Source organism: Nerophis lumbriciformis, linkage group LG11 (assembly GCF_033978685.3).
Source record: "Nerophis lumbriciformis linkage group LG11, RoL_Nlum_v2.1, whole genome shotgun sequence".
In the NCBI taxonomy this organism is placed as follows: domain Eukaryota; kingdom Metazoa; phylum Chordata; class Actinopteri; order Syngnathiformes; family Syngnathidae; genus Nerophis; species Nerophis lumbriciformis.
The window spans coordinates 41,499,563-41,515,929 of record NC_084558.2 but is presented as its reverse complement, the minus strand read 5'-3'; the positions used below and the strand labels follow the sequence as shown (position 1 = coordinate 41,515,929).

Below are 16,367 nucleotides of genomic sequence, written 5' to 3'. Positions count from 1 at the left end.
CCATTAATTAGTTGCTTATTAACATGCAAATTAGTAACATATTGGCTCTTAACTAGTCATTATTAAGTACTTATTAATGCCTTATTTGGCATGGCCTTATTATAACCCTAACCCTCTAACCCTAACCAAATAACTCTAAATTAAGTCTTTGTTACTTAGAATATGTTCCCCTAGTGTCCAAATAACTGTAAATTAAGTCTTTGTTACTTAGAATATGTTCCCCATACTAAAGTGTTACCAAAAACATATAACTTTGTTTTGAATTTGAAAACAATTTTTATTTTATTTTTTCACTAAAGAATGCGCATATGAAACTGGTGGGGTTCGGTACCTCCAACAAGGTTAAGAACCACTGGGTTAGAGTGGCCGCCCTGAGATCGGTAGGTCGTGAGTTCAAACCCCTGAGTCATACCAAAGACTATAAAAGTAGGACCCATTACCTTCCTGCTTGGCACTCAGCATCAAGGGTTGGAATTGGGGGTTAAATCACCAAAAATGATTCCCATACTCACCTCCCAGGGGGTGGAACAAGGGGATGGGTCAAATGCAGAGGGTAATTTCACCACACCTAGTGTGTGCGTGTGACTATCAGTGGTACTTTAACTTTAACTTTATCGGCACAGCGATCTCACACTTTTTCAGAAAAATCTACTTACTAGGAGTGTCAAAAGAAATCAATTTTCAAGTTAATCGAAAAAAATCAAAAATCGATTTAAAAACAAAATAATAATAATGTTATATTCTGTCCATTCCAGTCAATCAGGCAAATCATATTGTTGATGTAAATGCCCATCTCTGCCGTGTGGGATACTTCTCCTGTCGCCTTATTCCGGGGGACGGCGTGGCGCGGTTGGGAGAGTGGCCGTGCCAGCAACCTGAGGGTTCCTGGTTCAATCCCCACCTTCTACCAACCTCGTCACGTCCGTTGTGTCCTTGAGCAAGACACTTCACCTTTGCTCCTGATGGGTCGTGGTTAGGGCCTTGCATGGGAGCTCCCATCATCAGTGTGTGAATGTGGAAATAGTGTCAAAGCGCTTTGAGTACCTTGAAGGTAGAAAAGCGCTATACAAGTATAGCCCATTTATTTGTATTTGACTTTATTATCATTTCGGGAAGAATTTTGTCAAACAAAGCTAGTTTTCTTTTAAGTAATATAGACATTTATGAGAGCTGCTTATCTATTTTATGGAGGTATGTATAGTTAATCATAGAACTGGCACCCAATGTTATGAAAAAAGTAGTGATTTTGATTAAAAAAATTGATTCTGAATCGAATCGTGTGGTGCCCAAAGATTCACATCCATACTAATCACTGCACATCATTTTTGAGGAGCAAAAATAAATGTGTTATGCAAATTTGCCTCCTTGCACCCACACTACCCGCCCCTTCAAGCTGTGAACCAACAGGACCCACTGCAATGTGTACAACTCTGGTGTGTAGTAGTGATTTTATGATTGTGGAGAACCACTCGTATTGATTCATAGTCCTTACGAAGTGTGCTGCAAGAGTCTTCATTTGGAAGGAAGGAAGGAACAGGTGTGGCAGCTTTTAGTATTTTTTTTTTTCTTTTTTGTACATCCGGATCTTGCTTGATCGTGTAGAGTGTTGAGATCATCCGTCCAGATGTCGAAGTGAAACGGGACCCTGCAGGATGAATTGATCCAAGCTTAAAGTGGAGTATTTGCCCAGCTGTAAGCCTGTTTGTCTCCAACACGGCACGGACTAACCTGCAAATGAATGGAGTAATTAGAGCGTCGTAGCAAATTAGGCTTCCTCACGTCATGTTGTCTGTTGTCCACCCCCCCCCCCCCCCCTCCAAAGCCCCCCCTTTCCTGGCCGGTGGTCTTGATTGGTTTGAACTGGAGATGTCCGATAATGGCTTTTTTGCCGATATCCGATATTGTCCAACTCTTAATTACCGATTCCGATATCAACCGATACCGATATATACAGTCTGTCATGATCTGTGGTCTGGATTATGTTTTTGTTATTTTTTTGTTAGTTTTGGACTCTTTTAGTTCCTGTTTGCGCTCCCTTGTTTGTTTGGTTACCATGGCGACTTCTAGTTTCACCTGCCTCTGGTGTTCGGGATACGCACCTGCTCTAATCAAGAAGACCATTATTTAAGCCTGTCGTTGCCAGTCAGTCGCCCTGGCGTCATTGCTTAGTTCATGTCTGATTCCACAGTTATGCTAGTTGCTCCATGCCATAGTTTGGTTACCGTATTTTTCGGACTATAAGTCGCAGTTTTTTTCATAGCTTGCCCGGGGGTGCGACTTATACTCAGGAGTGACTTATGTGTGAAATTATTAACACATTACCGTAAAATATCAAATAATATTATTTAGCTCATTCACGTAAGAGACTAGACGTATAAGATTTCATGGGATTTAGCGATTAGGAGTGACAGATTGTTTGGTAAACGTATAGCATGTTCTATATGTTATACTTATTTGAATGACTCTTACGTTAATATACCAGGCACGTTCTCAGTTGGTTATTTTTGCGTCATATAACGTACACTTATTCAGCCTGTTGTTCACTATTCTTTATTTATTTTAAATTGCCTTTCAAATGTCTATTCTTGGTGTTGGGTTTTATCAAATAAATTTCCCCAAAAAATGCGACTTATACTCCAGTGCGACTTACATATGTTTTTTTCCTTCTTTATTATGCATTTTCGGCCGGTGCGACTTATACTCCGAAAAATACGGTAGTTGTTTTCATGTCTATAGTTTCATGTTTCATGTCCTAAGTTTTTTGCCTTAGCTTCCAGCGTTAGGCACGCTTGCCTTCGGGTTGTTTTCTGTTTTTTTGTACTTCGTTGAGTGTTAGTTGAATAATTAAATATGTTACTACCTTCACGCCTTGTCCGGAATAGTCCGATTGCTTCCCGGGAGAACAAACCTCGCAGTAAGCTGCGACCCCCCTCCCCGTCATGACACAGTCGTGGAATTAACACATTATTATGCCTAATTTTGTTGTGATGCCCCGCTGAATGCATTAAACAATGTAACTAGGTTTTCCAAAATAAATCAACTCAAGTTATGGAAAAAAATGCCAACGTGACACTGCCATATTTATTATTGAAGTCACAAAGTGCATTATTTTTTTTAACACGCCTCAAAACAGCAGCTTGGAATTTGGGACATGCTTTCCCTGTGGGAAATACTATACTTTGACTTCCGCAAAGTGCATTATTTTTATTTTATTTTTTAAACATGCCTCAAAACAACAGCAACAAAAACAATGAAGGCACACAGCTTCAGTCCAGAGTATACTAGAGTAATAAAGTAAACAATAGCATAGTCCTCCTTTAGTGCAAAACTGCCTGGCATACTGTATAACAGGGAATTATAAACTGGGCTCAATCTGAACTGCCGATATGGGCATCTATATGATTTGCCTGAGAAGCTGGACAAAAAATAAAAAAATAAAATAAATACATTTTTGAAACCGATACCGAAAATTTCCAATATTACATTTTAAAGCATTTATCGGCCGATAATATCGGCAGTCCGATATTATTTTCTTTAACATGCCTCAAAACAGCAGCTTGGAATTTGGGACATGCTCTCCCTGAGCATAAGGAGGTTGAGGTGGACGGGGTTGGGGGGGGGGGGGGGGTGTATATTGTAGCATCCCGGAAGAGTTAGTGCTGCAAGGGGTTCTGGGTATTTGTTCTGTTGTGTTTATGTTGTGTTACGGTGCGGATGTTCTCCCGAAATGTGTTTGTCATTCTTGTTTGGTGTGGGTTCACAGTGTGGCGCATATTTGTAACAGTGTTAAAGTTGTTTATACGGCCACCCTCAGTGTGACCTGTATGTCTGTCGACCATGCGTTGCATTCACTTGTGTGTGTGAAAAGCCGCAGATATTATGTGATTGGGCCGGCACGCAAAGGCAGTGCCTTTAAGGTTTTTTTGGCGCTCTGTACTTCTCCCTGCGTCCGTGTACAAAGCGGCGTTTTATAAAGTCATACATTTTACTTTGTGAAACCGATCATTTTGAAACCGATACCGATAATTTCGGATATTACATTTTAAAGCATTTATCGGCCGATAATATCGGCAGTCCGATATTATCGGACATCTCTAGTTTGAAGCTTTAAATTGAAGTTGTTTGGAGAGGCCTTGTTAAAAGGGTTCTGCCATGTGTGGGAGGCATCGTGTCGCCATTGGACGGACCGCAGCGGGGAGGATGAGTAAGCCTCTCCGGGTCCGCCCCCGCATCCTTTTTCACACATTCAGCACACACTCGGCGGTGCATGCACACACCGCTGCAACACCTGCACCAATACAAAAAAAACAAAAAACAACAACCGCTGTGCTGCCTCCTCCTCCTCCTCTCGCTGAGGAATCTGTCCTCCCCAAAGGACGCGTCCACTAACGGGGCTTTTTGAGGACAAGACCGCCTCCTGCTGTAGTGTGATGAGCAGACTCATCGCAGAGATGCCAGCAGCAAGGATGTCCGACTGAGACCGGCGCATTTTTTTCCCCCCTTTTGCCTCCTTTTTTCAAAGCCACTTACTTATTCCAAAGAGGTTCTGGGATAATGGAGTCTGCAGCCGAGTGTTAGGTACAGTGCTGATACTTTACAACCCTTCTCTTGTGCAGCGTACTAACACTGTCGGTTTTGTGAGTAAAGCTAACCGCGCTGATAAAATGGATCATGTTCTTCATGACATGTGATGCTTGGGATGTTTCTTTCGCTCCAGGGAAGCAGTGACCTGGCATTTCGGGCTCAACAGAATCACCGCAAAATTGCGTTGCAGGTGGTTGCGAGCGGAATGTTTGCAGTCAGGCAACTCGCCGCTGCCTTGAAATCCTGGATGGGGGTAAAATTGCCGTCTTGAAATGAAATAAATTACAGGCAATCGCTTTAAAAATAGAACCGTCAGCCCTTTTTTTAGCAGCTTGTCATTGAGCTGTCACGAAAGCAGGCGGAAGCGCCACCCAGTGATTTATGCCAGTAGCATAGTCGAGTTGTTATTGTGGCCGCGTGCAACAAAAAAAACATATTTTGTACCACTTTGACCACATGGGTCATAACAATGTGCCAAAAAGAAGGAAGCGCTGAGCTCATTTCCGTCCGTGTTCAAGCGCAGGAACTGGCAATGTCCGGTGGCACGCGTGCACGACCAACCTAGGGGGGGGAAGTTGCAGACCGAGCACTTCCTGTCAAGGTGTGCGGGACACTTCATCAGCAAGGCGCTGGCTTGTCAATTTCAGGACTTTGTTGACGCAAGATTAAAGGAGCTGTTTGCATATAATAAACAAAAACACCAGCTTATGTTACCAGTGGTTGAACAGAACACCTTTGTTTTAAAATTGTCTAAATTTATGTATTAAATAAATTTAACGGCCCCCCAAAAAATTATTGGTGTTTACTAAGGGTGTAACGGTACACAAAAATTTCGGTTCGGTACGTACCTCGGTTTAGAGTACACGGTTCGGTTCATTTTCGGTACAGTAAGAAAACAGCAAAATATACATTTTCTGGTTATTTAGCATATTTTTCGAAATATAAATCGCTCCGAAGTATAAGTCGCACCGGCCGAAAATGCATAATAAAGAAGGGAAAAAACATATATAAGTCGCACTGGAGTATAAGTCGCATTTTTTGGGGAAATATATTTGATAAAACCCAACACCAAGAATAAACATTTGAAAGGCAATTTAAAATAAATAAAGAATGAATAAGTGTACGTTATATGAGGCATAAATAACCAACTGAGAACGTGCCTGGTATGTTAACGTAACATATTATGGTAAGAGTCATTCAAATAACTATAACATATAGAACATGCTATACGTTTACCAAACAATCTGTCACTCCTAATCGCTAAATCCCATGAAATCTTATACGTCTAGTCTCTTACGTGAATGAGCTAAATAATATTATTTTATATTTTACGGTAATGTGTTCATAATTTCACACATAAGTCGCTTCTGAGTATAAGTCGCACCCCCGCCCAAACTATGAAAAAACTGCGACTTATAGTCCGAAAAATACGGTATTTCCCAAAATTTGTAAACAATGGCTTTATCCTTTTAACATTGCTTTAAAATAACTCTGTGTGTGATGGATGTGAGCCACCGCTAGGCTGATCAGTGCAACAGCAGGCAGTCATAAATGCTAAGCATAACAATAACATACATATACACACAGGGTCTATTGCCAGGGGTAATGCAGTCTACATATACACAATAAAAACTAAATAAGATGAGGCTCAGAATTGGTTTCTTAACAAAACCTTTCTACATATAAAGTGCAACATTTCCACATACAAAGTGCAACATTAAACTGCTTCAAGTTGTTGCTCAGATTAAATAAAATGACAAAACTTTTCTTCTACATACAAAAAGTGCAACATTAAACAGTTTCAAGTCAACTCAGCCTCAGATTAACTTTTCTTCACCCCCCAGCCTTTAACCCTGGTGACTTTCACTCAATTTTCATGTTTTTTGCCAGAAAAATCAGTTTATCCACATTGTCTGCAGAAAGAGCAGACCTGCTTGCAGTTAAAATGTCTCCAGCTGTGGAAAATACCCTTTCACTGGACACGGAGGTAGCAAGTATGGCGAGGTAGTGCCTGGCTAACTGGGCAGTAAGAGGATATATGGGCTCATTGTTCTTCCACCATAGAAGTTGGTGAAAATCTAGTTTTTAATGCAATATGGTCTTAAATCTGCTGCTATAAAATCACCAACGGCATTTGTTGTTGCTTTAGCCCTGCCTGACTCGCCGAGGAGAGGCTGCTTGAATGCGGTGTTTGCACGACGCTAGTCTTTCACTTCGTTGAAGCGATGTTATCCATTGTTGTATCGCACCGCGAAGCCGAAGTGTTCCCAAACGGGAGATCTTTACGAGGCCGGAGGGTCTTCCAGCTCTGACTTTTGCATGTTGTAGTAGCCTGATCATTGCTAGCATACCGTGTGTTGTGCCTCATTCTGCATTGTTTACACAACTTGCGGTGCGCTACTTAATATGTCCGTGTGGAAACTCGTTCGGTGCACCTCCGTTCCGAACCGAACCCCCCGTACCGAAAGGGTTCAATACAAATACACGTACCGTTACACCCTTAGTGTTTACTGTCTCGTCCACACGTACGCGGAGAGAGCGCGTGCATACAAAACAGTCTAACAGAAGCAACGAACAAGCTACAGTCATGTTGTTGTTATGATAGAATGTACCGTATTTTCCGGACTACAGAGCGCACCCACTAAAGTTTTAGTATTTTTTTTCCCATATAGTAGCCGCACCGGACTAAAAGCCGCAGATATACAGTCGAGGTCAAAAGTTTACATACACTTGTAAAGACCATAATGTCATGGCTGTCTTGAGTTTCCAATAATTTCTACAACTCTTATTTTTTGTGATAGAGTGATTGGAGCACATACTTGTTGGTCACAAAAAACATTCATAAAGTTTGGTTCTTTTATGAATTTATTATGGGTCTACTGAAAATGTGAGCAAATCTGCTGGGTCAAAAGTATACATACAGCAATGTTAATATTTGCTTACATGTCCCTTGGCAAGATTCACTGCAATAAGGTGCTTTTGGTAGCCATCCACAAGCTTCTGCTTGAATTTTTGACCACTGCTCTTGACAAAATTGATGCAGTTCAGCTAAATTTGTTGGTTTTCTGACATGGACGTTATAGCGAAGCACTAATAGTTTATTCTGGTGCACAGACACACCCACCACCCGCCTCATCAGACCTATCTTCAAATCTGATTTATGGACGTGATAATTCCTCATCGGCAGTAACAGTTAACGTGCATACTTACGTTGTCCTTGAGAATTGCTATAGGAATTCAATAGTGTTCCTCACTTTTTTTTTTATCAAAGTGCTTGCCCTTGCAACCTCATTTTTGGTGTCTTATTTGGTAGTCGTAAACTCAATAAAACAAGCACAGACTGAGTCACCAAAGCGTGGGATACTTTGATGTGGATAGTTTGTTACTTCAACTTATGGTCGACATAATCTGAAAAGCGGGGTGTACAAAAACAGAGGCACCACTTTAGGCGGGAACAGGGAAATGTCATTATCAGACATTGCGGACTTTAAGATCCTTTTTTTTAAACGTTTGCTTTGTCAGTCTCTCAAAATGCGATCGTCATGCCAAAGCACCAGTCTTTTTTCTTATTGGTATATTTTTTCTTAGATTAGTATTACCGTATTTTTCGGACTATAAGTCGCAGTTTTTTTTTCATAGTTTGGCCGGGGGTGCGACTTATACTCAGGAGCGACTTATGTGTGAAATTATTAACACATTACCGTAAAATATCAAATAATATTATTTAGCTCATTCACGTAAGAGACTAGACGTATAAGATTTCATGGGATTTAGCGATTAGGAGTGACAGATTGTTTGGTAAACGTATAGCATGTTCTATATGTTATAGTTATTTGAATGACTCTTACCATAATATGTTACGTTAACATACCAGGCACCTTCTCACTTGGTTATTTATGCCTCATATAACGTACACTTATTCAGCCTGTTGTTCACTATTCTTTATTTATTTTAAATTGCCTTTCAAATGTCTATTCTTGGTGTTGGCTTTTATCAAATAAATTTCCCCCAAAAATGCGACTTATACTACAGTGCGACTTATATATGTTTTTTTCCTTCTTTATTATGCATTTTCGGCCGGTGCGATTTATACTCCGGAGCGACTTATACTCCGAAAAATACGGTACTATCAAAGACTTCATCTTTGAGCCATTTGAACACGTTTCAAATTCGGTTCTCCTTTATGTTTTCCTCTTGTTTCTTTTTGGTTCGGCCCCTTTCGGGACTGCGCACCAAGGGTTGGTGGCAATTTGGTGACTTCTGCTTTGCTTTTTTGCAAACTCCCACCTCGGTGGAGCGTTTTAGCAATGGCCATGTTTGCACCGGAGACCAGCTACTCGCGTGTAGAGACCAGAGGAGAAGCGGAGGTAAAGACGGGGCTGCGGAGTTAGCGTTGGGATGGATGAGCGTCACGAGCCCTGGCTGAATGAACACGTCTCCCAGGACAGATTCTGGTTTATCGGCGCGGTTGGACATTGGCTAGTGGGCAACTTAGAACGGAGTTGCTTCGTTGCTTCTATATTTTGGTTTTTCGTTGGGTTTTACTTTTGTAGCTGTATGTAGAAATAGGTCCACTCTTTAATGTCTTTTATGCCCTTTGTGTTCTTTAATGTTTCCCTCTTGTTTCCATCCATCCATTTTCTACCGCTTGTCCCTTTTGGGGTAGTGGGGGGTGCTGGAGCCTATCTCAGCTGCATTGCCTCACAATACGAAGGTCCTGAGTAGTCCTGAGTTCAATCCCGGGCTCGGGATCTTTCTGTGTGGAGTTTGCATGTTCTCCCCGTGACTGCGTGGGTTCCCTCCGGGTACTCCGGCTTCCTCCCACCTCCAAAAACATGTACCTGGGGATAGGTTGATTGGCAACATTAAATTGGCCCTAGTGTGTGAATGTGAGTGTGAATGTTGTCTGTCTATCTGTGTTGGCCCTGTGATGAGGTGGCGACTTGTCCAGGGTGTACGCCGCCTTCCGCCCAATGCATTTTTTAAACCTTATTTCTTGTGGACTTTTTCTATCTGCTCTGTAACCACATAATTTCCCCATACTATCCAAAGTACACAAATGTGCAAATCGACAATTTTTTCAGCCATTTTCATTTAAGAAGTGTCTTGCGTAATTGTCTAGTTAGTCTATGGTCCCCAAATCCTAACACGCCCACAAATGAGGACTTTTTCCACAGTCTTGGCATGGGAAGTGGTGTGGAAAGATTGAAGAAAAATGTCTCCTGAAGCTCTGCATCTCTGAATGAGTGCACTGCATCCTTCCTCGGCCCACCAACAGATGCATCCTGCAGCTGCGCGCTCTTTCCTGTCTGCGCCCCTTTTTTTGTCCAAAGACGACACACCGCAACCAAAGTTGGGACACTGGGTGAATTTTAATGGGGGCCTCTCTGAATGGAGCGGTGCTGGCAGGAGGTTCCAGTCGCCATGGTGTTTATACCGCCGGGAATAAAGGGGACACTCAAGAGCAGCTCTATGCTGTTTGCTCCATTCATGCCGCACCAATGTTGTTATTGTTTGGGGTGAATCTAACTCCATATTGCCAGAGGAAGTTTTTATTGGCCCCGTGAACTGCGCAGCACTGCTCTGGTTGACATGTAGGGACAAACTGCCTCTCTGATACGTTGCCTCCAGTCACTCTTCAGGAGGATGTTTATGACTCAGGGCTATTTTCTGCCCAGGCCTCCGCCTCGGCTGCTGTGCTGTTCGCTAGTCAGACCTTGGCATGCTAAAATTAGTGATGGTTGTTCCAACGTACGTTCACAGGGGGTTTAATCGCAGCGTTTGGCTTTTTCTAGGTTTCCATATGAGTTGGGAAATTGTGTTGGATGTAAATATAAACGGAATACAATGATTTTCAAATCCTTTTCAACCCATATTTGTATGGAATCAGAATGAATCCTCGAGGGGAAATTAAAATTTTCAGCACAATCCCATTCAAGAGCAGACAAACATTACAGGGAGACAGAACAGGGATTAGTTTGTTTGATTAATCGAGTAACCGGATAAAACATGCTTTGGGGTCTCCTTTTTAAGGAAAAAAGATTACATAAACAGCATTTTTTCTGCTTGCTACATTTTTTTTTATAAATACACATTATTAACATTGAAATTGCACTTTTTACATGTGTGCATTAGTTAAACAAATAGTATTCCCTGCTGTCCACTGCCACGCAGATTATGCAACCCACACACCACAGCTTTAATGTACACTCTATTGCAGCAGGTGTACCGAAACTAATGCCCGCATATTTAAAGGTTCCCGGCACCCCTTACGATCTGGATTTTATCCATTTCTATTAATTTAACTCATTAAAGGGGAACATTATCACAATTTCAGAAGGGTTAAAACCATTAAAAATCAGTTCCCAGTGGCTTATTTTATTTTTCGAAGTTTTTTTCAAAATGTTACTCATCACGCAATATCCCTAAAAAAAGCTTCAAAGTGCCTGATTTTAACCATCGTTATATACACCCGTCCATTTTCCTGTGACGTCACACAGCGATGCCAATACAAACAAACATGGCGGATAGAACAGCAAGGTTTAGCGACATTAGCTCGGATTCAGACTCGGATTTCAGCAGCTTAAGCGATTCAACAGATTACGCATGTATTGAAACGGATGGTTGTAGTGTGGAGGCAGGTAGCGAAAACGAAATTGAAGAAGAAACTGAAGCTATTGAGCCATATCGGTTTGAATCGTATGCAAGCGAAACCGACGAAAACGACACGACAGCCAGCGACATGGGAGAAAGCGAGGACGAAATCGGCGATCGCCTTCTAACCAACGATTGGTATGTGTTTGTTTGGCATTAAAGGAAACTAACAACTATGAACTAGGTTTACAGCATATGAAATACATTTGGCAACAACATGCACTTTTGAGAGTGCAGACAGCCCATTTCAGGCGCGCTAAGAACATATATTTTTCCACGATTTCAGCACTCAGGTTAACCATACCTAAATAGACACAAAATACTGCATTACACAAGACTACCCGAATGTACTCGAATGATTGAAAAAAAAAAAAGTTTTTTAGCTAAATTATTGGTAAACGCAGTTTATGTATAATAATTTACGTAAAACCGCGAGTAATGAATAAAGTTTTCATCAATTAATATATTCTGTAGACATACCCTCATCCACTCTCTTTTCCTGAAAGCTGATCTGTCCAGTTTTGGAGTTGATGTCAGCATCTGCTTTGAGTGTCGCAGGATATCCACACATTCTTGCCATCTCTGTCGTAGCATAGCTTTCGTCGGTAAAGTGTGCGGAACAAACGACTGACCATTTCGTCGGCTTTCCCTACAGCCTTGTATTTTGAACACATTTCGTCCAATTTCTTGCCACTTTCGCATCTTTGGGCCACTGGTGCAACTTGAATCCGTCCCTGTTCGTGTTGTTACACCCTCCGACAACACACCGACGAAAGTGAGAAAATGGCGGATTGCTTCCCGATGTGACGTCACGTTGTGACGTCATCGCTTCGAGAGCGAATAATAGAAAGGCGTTTAATTTGCCAAAATTCAACCATTTAGAGTTCGGAAATCAGTTAAAAAAATATATGGTCTTTTTTCTGCAACAGCAAGGTATATATTGATGCTTACATAGGTCTGGTGATAATGTTCCCCTTTAAACAATTGTTGCATGCAACATAATATAAATGAAAGCTATTTTCTAATGCTGTGGTTCTCAACCTTTTTTCAGTGATGTACCCCCTGTGAACATTGTTTTAATTCAAGTACCCCCTAATCAGAGCAAAGCATTTTTGGTTGAAAAAAAGAGATAAAGAAGTAAAATACAGCACTGTGTCATCAGTTTCGGATTTATTAAATTGTATAACAGTGCAAAAATATTGCTCATTTGTAGTGGTCTGTCTTGAACTATGTGGAAAAAATGATATAAAAATAACTAAAAACTTGTTGAAAAATAAATAAGTGATTCAATTATAAATAAAGATTTGTACACATACAGTAGAAGTAGTCATCAACTTAAAGTGCCCTCTTTGGGGATTGTAATAGAGATCCATCTGGATTCATGAACTTAATTCTAAACATTTCTTCACAAAAAAAAAAATCTTTAACATCAATATTTAAAGGCCTGCTGAAATGCGATTTTCTTTTTAAAACAGGGATAGCAGGTCCATTCTATGTGTCATACTTGATCATTTTGCGATATTGCCATATTTTTGCTGAAAGGATTTAGTAGAGAACATCGACGATAAATTTCGCAACTTTTGGTCGCTGATAAAAAAGCCTTGCCTGTACCGGAAGTAGCAGACGAGTAGCGTGACGTCACAGGTTGTGGAGCTCCTCACATCCGCACATTGTTTACAATCATGGCCACCAGCAGCGAAAGCGATTCGGACCGAGAAAGCGACGATTTCCCCATTAATTTGAGCGAGGATGAAAGATTCGTTAATGAGGAAAGTGAGAGTGAAGGACTAGAGGGCAGTGGGAGCGATTCAAATAGGGAAGATGCTGTGAGAGGCGGGTGGGACCTGATATTCAGCTGGGAATGACTAAAACAGTAAATAAACACAAGACATATATATACTCTATTAGCCACAACACAACCAGGTTTATATTTAATATGCCACAAATTAATCCCGCATAACAAACACCTCCCCCCTCCCGTCCATATAACCCACCAATACAACTCAAACACCTGCACAACACACTCAATCCCACAGCCCAAAGTACCGTTCACCTCCCCAAAGTTCATACAGCACATATATTTCCCCAAAGTTACGTACGTGAGACATTTTGAGACTTTTATTTGTAGGTTGCACAGTGAAGTATATATTCCGTACAATTGACCACTTCATGGTAACACCCGAATAAGTTTTTCAACTTCTTTAAGTCAGGGTCCACTTAAATTGATTCATGATACAGATACATACTATCATATATACTATCATCATATTACAGTCATCACACAAGATAATCATCAGGGTGTATCCATTGAATTATTTACGTGACATGCACATAGCGGCACGCACGTACGGGCAAGCGATCAAATGTTTGGAAGCGTACTCACGGTACCGTGTCTGCGTATCCAACTCAAAGTCCTCCTGGTAAGAGTCTCTGTTGTCCCAGTTCTCCACAGACCAATGGTAAAGATTGACTGTCATCTTTCGGGAATGTAAACAATGAAACACCGGCCGTGTTTGTGTTGCTAAAGTCGGCCGCAATACACCGCTTCCCACCTACAGCTTTCTTTTTTGCTGTCTCCATTGTTCATTGAACAAATTGCAAAAGATTCACCAACACAGATGTCCAGAATACTGTGGAATTTTGTGATGAAACAGACGACTTAATAGCTGGCCATCATGCTGTCTCAAAATGTCCTCTACAATCCGTGACGTCACGCGCTGACGTCATCATACTGAGACGTTTTCAGCAGGATACGTCGCGCGAAATTTAAAATTGCACTTTAGTAAACTAACCCGGCCGTATTGGCATGTGTTGCAATGTTAAGATTTCATCATTGATATATAAACTATCAGACTGCGTGGTCAGTAGTAGTGGGTTTCAGTAGGCCTTTATGGAACATGTCCACAAAAAAATCTATCTGTCAACACTGAATATTGCATTGTTGCATTTCTTTTCACAGTTCTTTTTGACAGACATTTTAGTGAGGGTCAAACCATCATGGCATGGGGGAAACTCTGGGTTTATGGTAATGAATGGAATAGCCTACTTGATTTGATGTTCAGTTTATGAACTTAAATTCATATTTTGTTGAAGTATTATTCAATAAATGTATTTATAAAGGATTTTTGAATTGTTGCTATTTTTAGAATATTAAAAAAAAAATCTCACGTACCCCTTGGCATACCTTCAAGTACCCCCAGGGGTACGCGTACCCCCATTTGAGAACCACTGATCTAATGGAATTAATCGATTAATCCTTGCAGCCCGAGATTGAACTAATCAAAATGTGTACTTGGCAAATCTCAGAAAACTTCATTTCATTTTTGTACAAGGTTCCTAAGCTGAAGCTGACTCATAAATAACAAGACGGACACGAACAGGAGTGCATTTTTAGCATGGACTTATCAAATACCGTATTACCGTAACGACTGCACTCACTAAATTTTAGAAGAATAAAAATAGATTTACATATTTTAGCCTCACCGGACTATAAGCTGCAGATATACAGTACAGGCCAAAAGTTTGGACACACCTTCTCCTCATTCAATGCATTTTCTTTATTTTCATGACTATTTACATTGTAGATTGTCACTGAAGGCATCAAAACTATGAATGAACACATGTGGAGTTATGTACTTAACAAAAAAAGGTGAAATAACTGAAAACATGTGTTATAATCTAGTTTCTTCAAAATAGCCACCTGTTGCTCTGATTACTGCTCTGCACACTCTTGGCATTCTCTCGATGAGCTTCAAGAGGTAGTCACCTGAAAGGGTTTTCACTTCGCAGGTGTGCCTTGTCAGAGTTGATTAGTGGAATTTCTTGCTTTATCAATGGGGTTGGGACCATCAGTTGTGTTGTGAATGAGGTGTGCCCAAACTTTTGGCCTGTACTGTATACCTTGTGAAATGAGATATTGGTAAATGTTTATTTACCTTAATTGTTTCCAAAAGGTGCCCGTATAACGTTTATACGTCCGGTTGAAGGCACAAAACAGGAAGTACTTTTTTTAACCCGTAGCACCTGCAGTGAGCAAACTTTTCCCAAAAGATGGAGCGTTGGAAAAACGTAGGGGCTTACAGTCCTGAAAATACGGTTCATGAAATATACTGGCATAGCATTTACACCATACCTGTGCAAATTAAGGCTCGTTAAGCTTTTCAATCTGGCCCGCCGGACTATTTTATAACTGAAACTGTAGCCGCCATTATGATGTGCAGTGATGTTTTGAAATGACCATAAGTCTTGAACTATACAAAGTATTTCAATGGTTGGAATCTGCACTTTTGCATGATATACTAGTTACTATGGTAATCAAATTAGTTACTAAGGTAATCTCCGTCACAGCAGCTCAGGCGAGGCACCAAGCAATGTGGGTGGGGAGCATTTCCACAGAGTGTTTCCAGAACGGCCAGCCGGAGATTTTTACAACAAAGTTCTAAAGCTCAGTGATATATCAGATGCATCAGATTGTAGGTGGGTTTATTTTTTACCCTCCGCGTTCGTATTTTGCTGTGTTTGTTGCATTTTTCTTGCGTTCAGCTTGATCGTAAAATATGTCGATGGAAAGGGGGTGTGACGTTCATATGTTGTCAATATTCAGTGTTTTATCGTTTATAGTTAATATTGTAAATCCCACATTCTTTATTATCATGGGTGTCTCATTAAGTAAAAAAATTTGAAATTCCATCCCGTTTTTAAGGTGGTCTGTCATAACGTTTTTAGCATTCAATCAGACATTATTCAAACATTTCACAGAGTCATGCACAGCCAGTTATCTGAAAATTAATGTCAATAAAACAAAAGAAATATGGTTCAACCCCCCCTCACCTCAGAACCCCATCATCATAAACACACGAACAGTTAAAACAGTTGACACTTTTAAATACCTGGGCGTAACCTTGGACAATAAACTCACCTTTGATCAGCACACCACGGACATTCCAAAAAGAAGTCAACAAAGACTTGTCAGCCATCCGAAAACTTAAAGGACTATACGTTGCACCTCATCTCCTGTTATTACTTTACCAAAGCATTGTTCAACCCATCCTTATGTACTGTTCCACATGTTTTTTCACCATGCTTTCTGTAACCAACCGGACCAAACTCACACGCATTACAAACATAGC

The 16,367-nt window shown here is 40.8% G+C and overlaps 1 protein-coding gene across 4 annotated transcripts in view; it reads left to right on the top strand.

The window, feature by feature from the left end:
- pald1a (phosphatase domain containing paladin 1a) overlaps positions 1 to 16,367 on the top strand; it is a 191,840-nt gene that overhangs the window by 13,296 nt on the left and 162,177 nt on the right. For 2 of the 4 annotated variants that reach the window (XM_061966579.2, XM_061966577.2), the window contains exon 1: positions 4,259 to 4,578. The exons of the other annotated variants lie outside the window; for them this stretch is intronic. The gene's annotated coding sequence lies outside the window, so the exon portion shown is untranslated. Of the gene's footprint in view, positions 1 to 4,258; positions 4,579 to 16,367 lie in introns of those variants that run through there. 4 annotated transcript variants of the gene reach the window in all.